General features: G+C 40.6%; 1 pseudogene; it reads left to right on the top strand.

The window, feature by feature from the left end:
* Window positions 1-6,646: 6,646 nt before the first annotated feature.
* On the top strand, window positions 6,647-6,849 carry LOC126766326 (small nucleolar RNA U3; annotated as a pseudogene).
* Window positions 6,850-14,773: the final 7,924 nt, after the last annotated feature.

Raw genomic sequence — 14,773 nt, 5'->3', positions numbered from 1 at the left:
ACTTCGACTCATCGGCTGCTGTCATCGCCCAAGCCTCTGCACCATATAGCAGGACGGGAATTATGAGCGACTTATAGAGTTTAGCTTTTGTTCGTCGAGAGAGGACTTTACTTTTTTCAATTGCCTACTCAGTCCGAAGTAGCACCTGTTGGCAAGAGCAATCCTGCGTTGGGTTTCCAGGCTGACATTGTTGGTGTTGTTTATGCTGGTTCCAAAATAGACGAAATTATCTACAACTTCAAAGTTATGACTGTCAACACTGACGTGAGAGCCAAGTCGCGAGTGCGACGACTGTTTGTTTGATGACAGGAGATATTTCGTTTTGCCCTCGTTCACTGCCACACCCATTTTCTGTGCTTCCTTATCCAGCCTGGAGAAAGCAGAACTAACGGCGCGGGTGTTGAGGCCGATGATATCAATATCATCGGCATACGCCAGCAGCTGTACACTCTTATAGAAGATGGTACCTTCTCTATTTAGTTCTGCAGCTCGAACTATTTTCTCCAGGAGCAGGTTGAAGAAGTCGCACGATAGGGAGTCGCCTTGTCTGAAACCTCGTTTGGTATCGAACGGCTCGGAGAGGTCCTTCCCGATCCTGACGGAGCTTTTGGTGTTACTCAACGTCAGTTTACACAGCCGTATTAGTTTTGCGGGGATACCAAATTCAGACATCGCGGCATAAAGACAGCTCCTTTTTGTGCTGTCGAAAGCAGCTTTGAAATCGACGAAGAGGTGGTGTTTTTCGATTTTTCTTTCACGGGTCTTTTCCAAGATTTGGCGCATGGTGAATATCTGGTCGGTTGTTGATTTTCCAGGTCTGAAGCCACACTGATAAGGTCCAATCAGTTTGTTGACGGTGGGCTTTAATCTTTCACACAATACGCTCGATAGAACCTTATATACGATGTTGAGGAGGCTAATCCCACGGTAGTTGGCGCAGATTGTGGGGTCTCCTTTTTTATGGATTGAGCATAGCACACTTAAATTCCAATCGTTGGGCATGCTTTCGTCCGACCATATTTTACAAAGAAGCTGATGCATGCTCCTTATCAGTTCTTCGCCGCCGTATTTGAATAGCTCGGCCGGCAATCCATCGGCCCCCGCCGCTTTGTTGTTCTTCAGGCGGGTAATTGCTATTCGAACTTCTTCATGGTCGGGCAATGGAACATCTGCTCCATCGTCATCGATGGGGGAATCGGGTTCGCCTTCTCCTGGCGTTGTGCGTTCACTGCCATTCAGCAGGCTGGAGAAGTGTTCCCTCCATAATTTAAGTATGCTCTGGTCATCGGTCACTAGATCACCTTTGGGGGTTCTACAAGAGTATGCTCCGGTCTTGAAACCTTCTGTAAGCCGCCGCATTTTTTCGTAGAATTTTCGAGCATTACCCCTGTCGGCCAGATTATCAAGCTCTTCGTACTCACGCATTTCGGCCTCTTTCTTCTTCTGTCTGCAAATGCGTCTCGCTTCCTTTTTCCACTCTCGGTATCTATCCCATCCCGCACGTGTTGTGGTCGATCGTAACGTTGCGAGGTAGGCAGCCTGTTTTCTCTCCGCTGCGACACGGCACTCCTCGTCGTACCAGCTGTTCTTTTGCACTTTCCGAAAACCAATGGTTTCGGTTGCAGCTGTACGTAAGGAGTTTGAAATGCCGTCCCACAGTTCCCTTATACCGAGTTGTTGACGAAGGGCTCTCAGAGAGCAGGAGTGCAAGCCGAGTAGAAAATCGTTCGGCTGTCTGTTGTGATTGCAGCTTCTCGACGTCGAACCGTCCTTGTGTTTGTTGGCGTGCATTTTTTGCTGCACAGAGGCGGGTGCGAATCTTAGCTGCAACAAGATAGTGGTCCGAGTCGATGTTAGGACTTCGGAGCGCACGCAAATCCAAAATACTGGAGACGTGTCTTCCGTCAATCAAAACATAATCGATCTGGTTGGTAGTTTTTCGATCCGGAGACAGCCAGGTAGCTTGATGAATCTTTTTATGCTGGAATCTAGTACTACAGATAACCATATTTCGGGCCCCGGCGAAGTCGATCAGCCTCAACCCATTTGGGGATGTTTCCTCTTGGAGGCTGAATGTACCGACCGTAGTGCCAAAGATACCTTCTTTACCCACCCTGGCGTTAAAGTCGCCAAGCACGATTTTGACATCGTGGCGGGGGCATCTCTCATAAGTGCGTTCCAAGCACTCATAAAAGGAATTTTTTAACACATCATTATACATATCGCTCATTTGCTGCAACGTCGTCATAACTCAAAAAACGTGATTTTTGAGTTAAGGATGCAGAATTGTTCGTTATATCATACTTCATGTTGAGTGAAAAATTCATATGAATACCTCTTATATGCTCCGCTTGAGAAGAGAATATGATTCCTGTCTTCCGTGTAAGGTTGGAGTCAGTTGAAAACTTTTAACGCGTTTTCTGGCAAATCGATTTTTTTGACTTATGCCGGTCTTGCAGCAAATGAGCGATATGTTGAAGAACTTCGCTTTGATGCGGATTGTGGCTAGACGTTCATTCACCGGAGTGAATGATAGTACTCGGCGACGGAGTCTCTCTCCCACCACAAATGCCACACCAAACTTGCGCTCCTTTATATGGCCACTGTAGTAAATGTCACAAGGACCTACTCGTCTCTGTCCTTGTCCCGTCCATCGCATTTCTTGGACGGCGGTGATGTAAGCCTTTATTTTAACGAGGACATCAACCAGCTGGGCAGCGGCACCTTCCCAATTAAGGGACCGGACATTCCAGGTGCATGCCCTGATATCGTTGTCCTTATTTCGTTTGCCATGGTCGTCATCAAAAGAGGGGTTTCTCATCCGAGGCTGTTTGTCGCTTTTCATTGAGATAGGCTTTTTACGTGGCGGGTCCCAAACCCAGCGCACAACCCTATGCAGGGGATGTTTCGCCTTCTCACTTTAGCTCACCTTCGAACGGATGTTCTTAGGCTACCCAGAGGATACTTGGTCAAAGACCGGAAGTCGTGAGCTGCTTGAGTCATATGTAAAATAATCGTTTCTGACCACTCCCAAGTGAATGGCGATCAGAGAGCTTTCCTCACTTGCGTGAACTTCTACACATGACCCCATCCTCCAACTTGACTTGCAAGTACAAAGTTATAAAGTACCACAACGAATGCCCTCTAATAAGTTTAATGTGCATATCTTCTAAACCACTTAAGCTACAGCCACAGCATTTGCTGACTACAAATCTTATAGGAACTTCTACCGCCGCTATGAAAATAGATGAAAGCGGGTGAAAATTCCGTTCGCTCACCATATAACGGTACTGTTCAAAACTACCAAAAGCGCGATAAATCAATAACTAAATGCGCTAGAGAAGTAAAAATTTGCCGCCGGATTCAGATATGACCTCTTGGTTTACTTAGTTGGCAGTATCACATTGTTTATTTGGTCCAGCAGCGGCGGACTCTTCATTAGACAGCATTCTCATTATTGTGGAAATCTTCGAAAAGGATTATCCTGTGTTCGCCCAGTACTATATTTAAAGGCCATACCTTAGCAAAAAAATTGTTTGGGAACATCCGTCAGTGTGATTTTTATCCCCTGGTTTTACTCCCTAATTTAATTATACCTGTAGAATGGTTGGAAATGCCACAACCACAATCAGGGAGTAGCTGATTCTTCTGTTTTCGATGGTTGGCAATGTAAAAACCAAAAGAAAAACGAAGACATAAAACAGCTGAGAGACCAAAATAAAACGGCGGAACATAAAATTAATTAAGTGTACGCTATTATAAGGGGAAAATTATATTTATTCATGTTTGCAAAATTGAGCGAAAAAAAAAGAAAAGGTTAGTGTGAGTGAGCTATTTTGTTATTTGCAAAATTCGCTAGCATGTAAATTAAATAACAATATGTTTTTGGTTTTATGACCGGGCCCGGACATTACGAAATGAAGACTTTATAAAATTTAATTTCTTTATTCTTTAGTTTAAAACATTTGATATTTGGTTACTCAGCCAAAGGCGCGAGCGTGGGCTATTGCTCGCAGTAAGTGCAATATGCAAAATCAGCACTTTAGCGCCAATAGAATTATTACGCCGGATGCGCGTATGGCTGTTTTGTACTTACAAAATATTTATTCACTCAAATTACCGCCCTGATTCCTCGAATCGGATTCAGCTGTTTTATTTATGTGAAATATTAAAATTTTAAGTTTACTGAGCAGATTCCCGGAATCTGATTTGACTTTAATTATTGAAGCTTTATTAATTTATTATGTGTTAACTCCTCCGCCCTTAAATTCGAGCATCCTCGTTCGATGGAGTTAAGCAAAATTTTGGTAAATCTTTTATCCCGATTTCTGTAGCGTCATGGGTAAGGTTTGTTTCTTTATTTATTTTAAGTTTCTTTTGCTTAAGCTTACTTAGGACAATTACGAATACAGACATTACAATCAATATAGATCGTTTTTTCGGTTGTAGGGAGACTAATTATATAAATTATATTTTTGCTATTGGAAGCAATTTTAATTTCGGCAAACTTTATAGCTTCGTCTACATTTATAAATGGTATGTTCTCAATTCTTAAAAATTCTTTTGTAATTTGACTTGAATTATTTGCTAGACCTTTTATTATTTTTAATTTATATTTAATTTGATCGGAAAAAGTGGTAGTCAGATGGAGCAACGTCTGGAGAATACGGCGGGTGGGATAAGATCTCCCATTTCAGCGTCTCCTAATAGTTTTTACCACCTTTGCGACGTGAGGCCGAGCATTGTCATGCTGGAGAATGACTTTATCGTGTCTTGCCTCGTCTACCGTGGCCGTTTTTCTTTTAGTGCTCGGCTCAAACGCATCAATTGCGTTCGGTATCGATCCCCTGTGATGGTTTCACTTGGCTTTAGCAGCTCATAATATATCACCCCCAGCTGGTCCCACCAAATGCAGAGCTTGACCTTGACGCCGTGAATGTTCGGTTTTGCCGTTGACGTGGAGGCATGTCCAGGCTTTCCCCATGACTTTCTTCGCTTAGGATTATCGTAGTGGACCCATTTTTCGCCGCCAGTTACAATGCGATGTAAAAATCCCTTTCGGTTGTGCATTTGAAGCAGCTGTTCACATGCAAAGAAGCGCCGTTCGACACCTCTTGGTTTCAAGTCGTAAGGAACCTAGTCTCCTTGTTTCTGAATCATCCCCATGGCTTTCAGGCGTTTTGATACGGCTTGCTGTGTCACTTGCAACGATTCGGCCAATTCCTCTTGGATTTGAAACGCATCTTGGTCGAGTAATGCTTCCAATTCAGCATCTTCGAAAATCTTCTCCCTTCCACCACCATGCCGGTCTTCGACTTCATAATCACCATTCTTAAAACGTTGAAACCATTCGCAACATGCTCTTTCACTTAGAACAGCCTCACCGTACGTATCCGAAAGCATTGGATGAACCTCAGCCGCACTTTTCTTGGAATTAAAAAAGAAAAGCAAAATTTCCCGCAAATGTCGAGAATTCGGCTCAAAAATTCACATTTTCAGTTGAGAATAAATTTTGGATGCAAACAGGTCTCTACAAATATTTTGTTGGGTTAGTGTTGACACAAATGTCCAAGATCGATATAAAAGATTTACTCGGTTTAATCGACCAGTGTTTGACCCTAGAGACATCTATTGGAAAATGACGGAAGCAATGTTGGAGAATCTTTCGTTTTGTCAGTTTTTTTATTACTACTTGCCTGTTGTTAATTTCTAAAACATTTTTCATCTTTTCTATCAAAATATTGTAATCGCTATGGTCAAGATTTCCTGCAATCCATTTCCAAGCTGATCCTATGAAATCTAATGATCTTTTTTTAATGTCTTTATTTATTCTGACTCTATTTAAATAATTTATGTTCTTTTGTTACTAGATGGGAGGACGAGTAGTCTAGGATCCGAACATTGACAGTTATTGTTGTCAACATAGATAATGTCACAGTCAAACTAAATATTTAAACAGAATGAGATAAATTCTATTATAGTTGTTCTTATTAACTTATTTATAGTTTCTATTTTATTTTATTTTTGAAGTTTACTTCTTATACGAGTTCGGAAAAGGTTGCGATAGATTCAGGTTGCGCAACCTTGCTCAATATGAATCTAACGCAACCTTGCTCAATATAAATCTAACGCAACCTTGCTCAATATGATTCTAACGCAACCTTGTCTGCGAAGATGTTCGAGCAGCAAGCGAAGCGGTGACAATCGGCGATCGTTTGTTCGTTTCTTTCGGCACAGCTCGGCTTTTCGACCAACAACACAATGTTGCCATGCTTATGCTGTTGTTGTTGTTTTTGTGGAACAATGTTTCAATTTTTGGTTGGTGGCATATTCAATTAAAAATAAATTCTGTTGGGATTCGAACCTACGTGCTCGTCGTAACTTTTCAAGCGCTTACCACCAACACCACAATTGACACTTGAATTGCGTTGTCCTAATTATGGTTTGGTTATGCATGAAAGAAATATACAATAGATCGCCGATTGTTACCTCTTTCCTTGCTGCTGCTGCGCATATGTATGTTTGTATGCTTGTTCATTATTGAAGTTATACTCCTTTTTCTTTCGTTTGTATTTCATTTCTGCAAATTCTCAACTATTTTCTGTGACCTTTTGTTGAAATACCCTGCGTTGGCCGTTGAAAAATTAAGGCTATACTTTACAGGATCATTTCTGTAGCTAGTCTTCATTTACATTTTTTGGAAATCGACCCACAATGACGAAGTATATCGTTTTATTTGACAGCGTGAGGTTTAAGAAGTTCATTTCTAATTTGGTCTTGTGGCATATTAGAAATGATGTTTCTTCGAAAATCGTTCGCTTACAACGGATAAAACGACTTCTGAGTGGTGATTTTAATGAATAAATTCCTTTTGGTTGAAATGCTCTGCGTTGGTCGTTGAAAAGTTAAGACTATACTTCTCAGGATCATTCATTTCTTTCATTTCTTCAAAGAAACTAATGACCTTTAGAAATATGCATATTTGCATTATTTCGTTGTCACTTCCATATTCGTAGCAATTGAATTTCTATGGCATAAGTAAAGTAATGGCCGCCGATTGTCACCCCTTGCCGCTGCAGCAGCTTCGCCTACAAACATGCGTAAATATGTATGTATATATACGTATGGTCGTGAATACATATCGACGCAGATTTTTGCGAGAAGCACCAGAAAGTTGTGCAATTTATGATTTTTAGCTTTTGCCATCGTCGTGAAAAGGCGACTTGTTTGCAAAGGCATGCTCGGGGAGAGGTTACGGCCGCTGTTTTTATGAATGAAGCGAGATCGCTTGTGGAATTTGCACCTTTTTGTTGTAAAATTTACCACACTTGTTCTTCGCCAATTTGGCTGCCATATTGACTTGTGAAGATCAATTTTTTGTTGGTGACACATTCTTATGTGTACGCATATGTATGTTTGTATGCTTGTGCATTATTTGTTTGGCAATGTATGCAAATATATGTACATAGAAGTATATATGAATGTATGAACATGCAAGTCAATGCGCGCACATGTAATAAGTATATTGATAAGTGATGAAAATATGATTTTAATTTCTGAACGCGCACATGCGTATACATACACTCATATGAGCATGTGCAGATACACTAGATAGGATAGAAGATGTATGCCTTTTAACATCGTATACTATACAAATAAATATTTTGCTTACTAATAGAAATTAAATTTATCACAGCAATATACATAATATACATATACATAATATTGCTGTGATAAATTTAATTTCTATTAGTAAGAAAAATATTTATTTGTATAGTATACGATGTTAAAAGCAAAAAACTAAAAATTTATTCTGTCGAGATTCGAACCTGTGTTAGCATCTTGACTTTCCAAGCGCTTACCACCAACACCACCATTGACACTTAGGTTGCGCTGACTTAAGTATAGTTTGTTTATGCATGTACATAAGAAACATACGATGGTTCTAATAATTTTGTTTAAGTTTAAAATATGCTTTTGTAGAACATTTGCTTTCGCAAACATACAGACAAATGTGCAAACGACATAATATATGTATGTATGATTGTTTCGCATTTTGCTTCTACGCCGGTCAAATTTCTATACAAAAATCGGCTGAAATGTGTGAGAAAATAAAAAATGGACAACTAGGGCAAATAATTTTTAAAAATTTATTGACAATTAAATATAAATGAAAATACATGTAAATTTACTTAAATTTATTTAAATTTATTGAAATTTCGTTTCGCATTTTTCGGCACTTTCAAATTAATTAATATAAGTAAAATTCACGACTTAACCCGCACACGTCTTATTCGCGCAAAATTTCCAACTTTATGAAAATTGGCGCAATTATTGACACTTGTCTTAATATACAAAATTGGGCCAAAACGAAATAATGAAATACATAATTACTTTTGCATGTCAATATGGAAATGCCGACGGCAAAACGCAAAGGCATATATTGAACATACATACATACAAGCGATTTCTTGGTTGAAAGCAAAAATTGAAGCATGAGAAATTAAAATGCCGACGGCAAAACGAAATTGCTCACATTCGTACATTGCGTATGAATTATGAAAATATCATCATAATGTTTAGGTAAATCTTTTATATATTTAAAATGAGTTATTATAAAATAAGATCAAATTAGCATTAAATAATTTGAAAAATAATAAATCAAAAATGAAAGAGTTCTACATACATATTTCCATCCTATGGAATATCAAAGAAATCATTTTATAAATACATATATTTCTGTCTCTTCATATTCTCGGTTAGAATATATGAAAGAATTGTAAAAAATGTTAAAATTGCGAGGCGAATTCCGACCTACAATGTTAACAAATGCGGTGAATTCCCTAATTTGAATCTATCAAATGTTCGCAGTCGAACCTGCACCTTTTCTATACTTTTAAGTTCTCTGGTCAGTCTTCATTTACTTTCTTTGCAAATCGACCCGCGATGACGAGGTGACTATTCACATGTGTGCGCATATGTATGTTTGTATGCTTGTGCATTATTGAAGTTATACTTCTTTTTCTTTCGTTTGTCTTTCATTTCTGCGAATTCTCAACTATTTTATGTGACCTTTTGTTGAAATACCCTGCTTTGGTCCTTGAAAAATTCATTTGAAATTGGAAATGATAGCTGGCAGTCAATCGAGGGAGAGGAAAACAGCTGTGGAATATCAGAAAGCGCGTAAAAAAAGATTCAACGTTTGCTGGTTCATCAATCTTTGCGGGAGCATCTATAACTACTGATGAATCAACGGTCGTCAATTCACCGATAACTGCTGGGCCTTCAACGCGTGTTGATGGATTACAAAAGATAGATGATTACGCTGCATATTCTATTCCGCAACGAAGAGACAGAACTACTTTTCTAGTCAAAGTTCCTTCATTTAGACTTTGCTTTATTCTTCATTTTATGTGCATAATAAATTTATAAAATGTGAATTTAAGTTTTCTAGTTTTCTTTCATACAAAATGATATGCATTTCTTGGAATATCAATAAGAAGTATAACTTCATCCGCACGTAGGGACTCCACGCACCTTTTTTTATTGTTTTTTATTTTTATTATTATATTTTTTTCTAAGTCTTGTTCTTGTTTTTTTGTCTGGCTTTCTCATATTATTTATGTAAACTTTTCGTCCGAAAAAATTTTCTAGTGGTTTTTTCCAGTGTGGAGTGGATTGAAAAATTGTATTCATAAACTGCTCTATCTAGTAATTCTTCAAAATTTCTATCTACATATGTATGTTTTCGGTCTCTAAGCATCTTCGTTGTCAATAATTACAGTTTCTGTTATTCCAAATGTGAAGAGTACTTGTCTGAGCGGTTCCCGTATATCTTTTATTGATCTGGATTTAATTATTTTTGCCTGAGCGTATTTGGAATATTTATCTATGGCTGTTCTTCTTCTTCTTAATTGGCGTAGACACCGCTTACGCGATTATAGCCGAGTTAACAACAGCACGCCAGTCGTTTCTTCTTTTCGCTACGTGGCGCCAATTGGACATTCCAAGCGAAGCCAGGTCCTTCTCCACTTGGTCCTTCCAACGGAGTGGAGGTCTTCTTCTTCCTCTGCTTCCCCCGGCGGGTATTGCGTCGAATACTTTCAGAGCTGGAGTGTTTTCATCCATCCGGTCAACATGACCTAGCCAGCGTAGCCGCTGTCTTTTAATTCGCTGAACTATGTCAATGTCGTCGTATATCTCGTACAGCTCATCGTTCCATCGAATGCGATATTCGCCGTGGCCAATGCGCAAAGGAGCATAAATCTTTCGCAGAATTTTTCTCTCAAAAACTCGTAACATCGAATCATCGGTTGCTGTCATCGCCCAAGCCTCTGCACCATATAGCAGGACGGGAATTATGAGCGACTTATAGAGTTTAGCTTTTGTTCGTCGAGAGAGGACTTTACTTTTCAATTGCCTACTCAGTCCGAAGTAGCACCTGTTGGCAAGAGCAATCCTGCGTTGGATTTCCAGGCTGACATTGTTGGTGGTGTTTACGCTGGTTCCAAGATAGACGAAATTATCTACAACTTCAAAGTTATGACTGTCAACAGTGACGTGAGAGCCAAGTCGCGAGTGCGACGACTGTTTGTTTGATGACAGGAGATATTTCGTTTTGCCCTCGTTCACTGCCAGACCCATTTTCTGTGCTTCCTTGTCCAGCCTGGAGAAAGCAGAACTAACGGCGCGGGTGTTGAGGCCGATGATATCAATATCATCGGCATACGCCAGCAGCTGTACACTCTTATAGAAGATGGTACCTTCTCTATTTAGTTCTGCAGCTCGAACTATTTTCTCCAGGAGCAGGTTGAAGAAGTCGCACGATAGGGAGTCGCCTTGTCTGAAACCTCGTTTGGTATCTAACGGCTCGGAGAGGTCCTTCCCGATCCTGACGGAGCTTTTGGTGTTACTCAACGTCAGTTTACACAGCCGTATTAGTTTTGCGGGGATACCAAATTCAGACATCGCGGCATAAAGACAGCTCCTTTTTGTGCTGTCGAAAGCAGCTTTGAAATCGACGAAGAGGTGGTGTGTGTCGATTCTTCTTTCACGGGTCTTTTCCAAGATTTGGCGCATGGTGAATATCTGGTCGGTTGTTGATTTTCCAGGTCTGAAGCCACACTGATAAGGTCCAATCAGTTTGTTGACGGTGGGCTTTAATCTTTCACACAATACGCTCGATAGAACCTTATATGCGATGTTGAGGAGGCTAATCCCACGGTAGTTGGCGAAGATTGTGGGGTCTCCTTTTTTATGGATTGGGCATAGCACAGTTAAATTCCAATCGTTGGGCATGCTTTCGTCCGACCATATTTTACAAAGAAGCTGATGCATGCTCCTTATCAGTTCTTCGCCGCCGTATTTGAATAGCTCGGCCGGCAATCCATCGGCCCCATCGGAACTTCTTCATGGTCTGGCAATGGAACATCTGCTCCATCGTCATCGATTGAGGAATCGGGTTCGCCTTCTCCTGGCGTTGTGCATTCACTGCCATTCAGCAGGCTGGAGAAGTGTTCCCTCCATAATTTAAGTATGCTCTGGTCATCGGTCACTAGATCACCTTTGGGGGTTCTACAAGAGTATGCTCCGGTCTTGAAACCTTCTGTAAGCCGCCGCATTTTTTCGTAGAATTTTCGAGCATTACCCCTGTCGGCCAGCTTATCAAGATCTTCATACTCACGCATTTCGGCCTCTTTCTTCTTCTGTCTGCAAATGCGTCTCGCTTCCCTTCTCCACTCTCGGTATCTATCCCATCCCGCACGTGTTCTGGTCGATCGTAACGTTGCGAGGTAGGCAGCCTGTTTTCTCTCCGCTGCGACACGGCACTCCTCGTCGTACCAGCTGTTCTTTTGCACTTTCCGAAAACCAATGGTTTCGGTTGCAGCTGTACGTAAGTAGTTTGAAATGCCGTCCAACAGTTCCCTTATACCGAGTTGTTGACGAAGGGCTCTCAGAGAGCAGGAGTGCAAGCCGAGTAGAAAATCGTTCGGCTGTCTGTTGTGATTGCAGCTTCTCGACGTCGAACCTTCCTTGTGTTTGTTGGCGTGCATTTTTTGCTGCACAGAGGCAGGTGCGAATCTTGGCTGCAACAAGATAGTGGTCCGAGTCGATGTTAGGACCTCGGAGCGCACGCACATTTAAAACACTGGAGACGTGTCTTCCGTCTATCAAAACATAATCGATCTGGTTGGTAGTTTTTCGATCCGGAGACAGCCAGGTAGCTTGATGAATCTTTTTATGCTGGAATCTAGTACTACAGATAACCATATTTCGGGCCCCGGCGAAGTCGATCAGCCTCAACCCATTTGGGGATGTTTCCTCTTGGAGGCTGAATGTACCGACCGTAGTGCCAAAGATACCTTCTTTACCCACCCTGGCGTTAAAGTCGCCAAGCACGATTTTGACATCGTGGCGGGGGCATCTCTCATAAGTGCGTTCCAAGCACTCATAAAAGGCATTTTTTAACACATCGTTATACATATCGCTCATTTGCTGCAACGTCGTCATAACTCAAAAAACGTGATTTTTGAGTTAAGGATGCAGAATTGTTCGTTATATCATACTTCATGTTGAGTGAAAAATTCATATGAATACCTCTTATATGCTCCGCTTGAGAAGAGAATATGATTCCTGTCTTCCGTGTAAGGTTGGAGTCAGTTGAAAACTTTTAACGCGTTTTCTGGCAAATCGATTTTTTGACTTATGCCGGTCTTGCAGCAAATGAGCGATATGTTGAAGAACTTCGCTTTGATGCGGATTGTGGCTAGACGTTCATTCACCGGAGTGAATGATAGTACTCGGCGACGGAGTCTCTCTCCCACCACAAATGCCACACCAAACTTGCGCTCCTTTATATGGCCACTGTAGTAAATGTCACAAGGACCTACTCGTCTCTGTCCTTGTCCCGTCCATCGCATTTCTTGGACGGCGGTGATGTAAGCCTTTATTTTAACGAGGACATCAACCAGCTGGGCAGCGGCACCTTTCCAATTAAGGGACCGGACATTCCAGGTGCATGCCCTGATATCGTTGTCCTTATTTCGTTTGCCATGGTCGTCATCAAAAGAGGGGTTTCTCATCCGAGGCTGTTTGTCGCTTTTCATTGGGATAGGCTTTTTACGTGGCGGGTCCCAAACCCAGCGCACAACCCTATGCAGGGGATGTTTCGCCTTCTCACTTTAGCTCACCTTCGAACGGATGTTCTTAGGCTACCCAGAGGATACTTGGTCAAAGACCGGAAGTCGTGAGCTGCTTGAGTCATATGTAAAATAATCGTTTCTGACCACTCCCAAGTGAATGGCGATCAGAGAGCTTTCCTCACTTGCGTGAACTTCTACACATGACCCCATCCTCCAACTTGACTTGCAAGTACAAAGTTATAAAGTACCACAACGAATGCCCTCTAATAAGTTTAATGTGCATATCTTCTAAACCACTTAAGCTACAGCCACAGCATTTGCTGACTACAAATCTTATAGGAACTTCTACCGCCGCTATGAAAATAGATGAAAGCGGGTGAAAATTCCGTTCGCTCACCATATAACGGTACTGTTCAAAACTACCAAAAGCGCGATAAATCAATAACTAAATGCGCTAGAGAAGTAAAAATTTGCCGCCGGATTCAGATATGACCTCTTGGTTTACTTAGTTGGCAGTATCACATTGTTTATTTGGTCCAGCAGCGGCGGACTCTTCATTAGACAGCATTCTCATTATTGTGGAAATCTTCGAAAAGGATTATCCTGTGTTCGCCCAGTACTATATTTAAAGGCCATACCTTAGCAAAAAATTGTTTGGGAACATCCGTCAGTGTGATTTTTATCCCCTGGTTTTACTCCTAATTTAATTATACCTGTAGAATGGTTGGAAATGCCACAACCACAATCAGGGAGTAGCTGATTCTTCTGTTTTCGATGGTTGGCAATGTAAAAACCAAAAGAAAAACGAAGACATAAAACAGCTGAGAACATAAAATTAATTAAGTGTACGCTATTATAAGGGGAAAATTATATTTATTCATGTTTGCAAAATTGAGCGAAAAAAAAGAAAAGGTTAGTGTGAGTGAGCTATTTTGTTATTTGCAAAATTCGCTAGCATGTAAATTAAATAACAATATGTTTTTGGTTTTATGACCGGGCCCGGACATTACGAAATGAAGACTTTATAAAATTTAATTTCTTTATTCTTTAGTTTAAAACATTTGATATTTGGTTACTCAGCCAAAGGCGCGAGCGTGGGCTATTGCTCGCAGTAAGTGCAATATGCAAAATCAGCACTTTAGCGCCAATAGAATTATTACGCCGGATGCGCGTATGGCTGTTTTGTACTTACAAAATATTTATTCACTCAAATTACCGCCCTGATTCCTCGAATCGGATTCAGCTGTTTTATTTATGTGAAATATTAAAATTTTAAGTTTACTGAGCAGATTCCCGGAATCTGATTTGACTTTAATTATTGAAGCTTTATTAATTTATTATGTGTTAACTCCTCCGCCCTTAAATTCGAGCATCCTCGTTCGATGGAGTTAAGCAAAATTTTGGTAAATCTTTTATCCCGATTTCTGTAGCGTCATGGGTAAGGTTTGTTTCTTTATTTATTTTAAGTTTCTTTTGCTTAAGCTTACTTAGGACAATTACGATTACAGACATTACAATCAATATAGATAGTTTTTTCGGTTGTAGGGAGACTAATTATATAAATTATGTTTTTGCTATTGGAAGCAATTTTAATTTCGGCAAACTCTATAGCTTCGTCTACATTTATAAAT

Source organism: Bactrocera neohumeralis, unplaced genomic scaffold (genome assembly GCF_024586455.1).
Source record: "Bactrocera neohumeralis isolate Rockhampton unplaced genomic scaffold, APGP_CSIRO_Bneo_wtdbg2-racon-allhic-juicebox.fasta_v2 cluster11, whole genome shotgun sequence".
Taxonomy (NCBI): domain Eukaryota; kingdom Metazoa; phylum Arthropoda; class Insecta; order Diptera; family Tephritidae; genus Bactrocera; species Bactrocera neohumeralis.
This window is presented reverse-complemented; position numbering and strand designations above follow the sequence as displayed.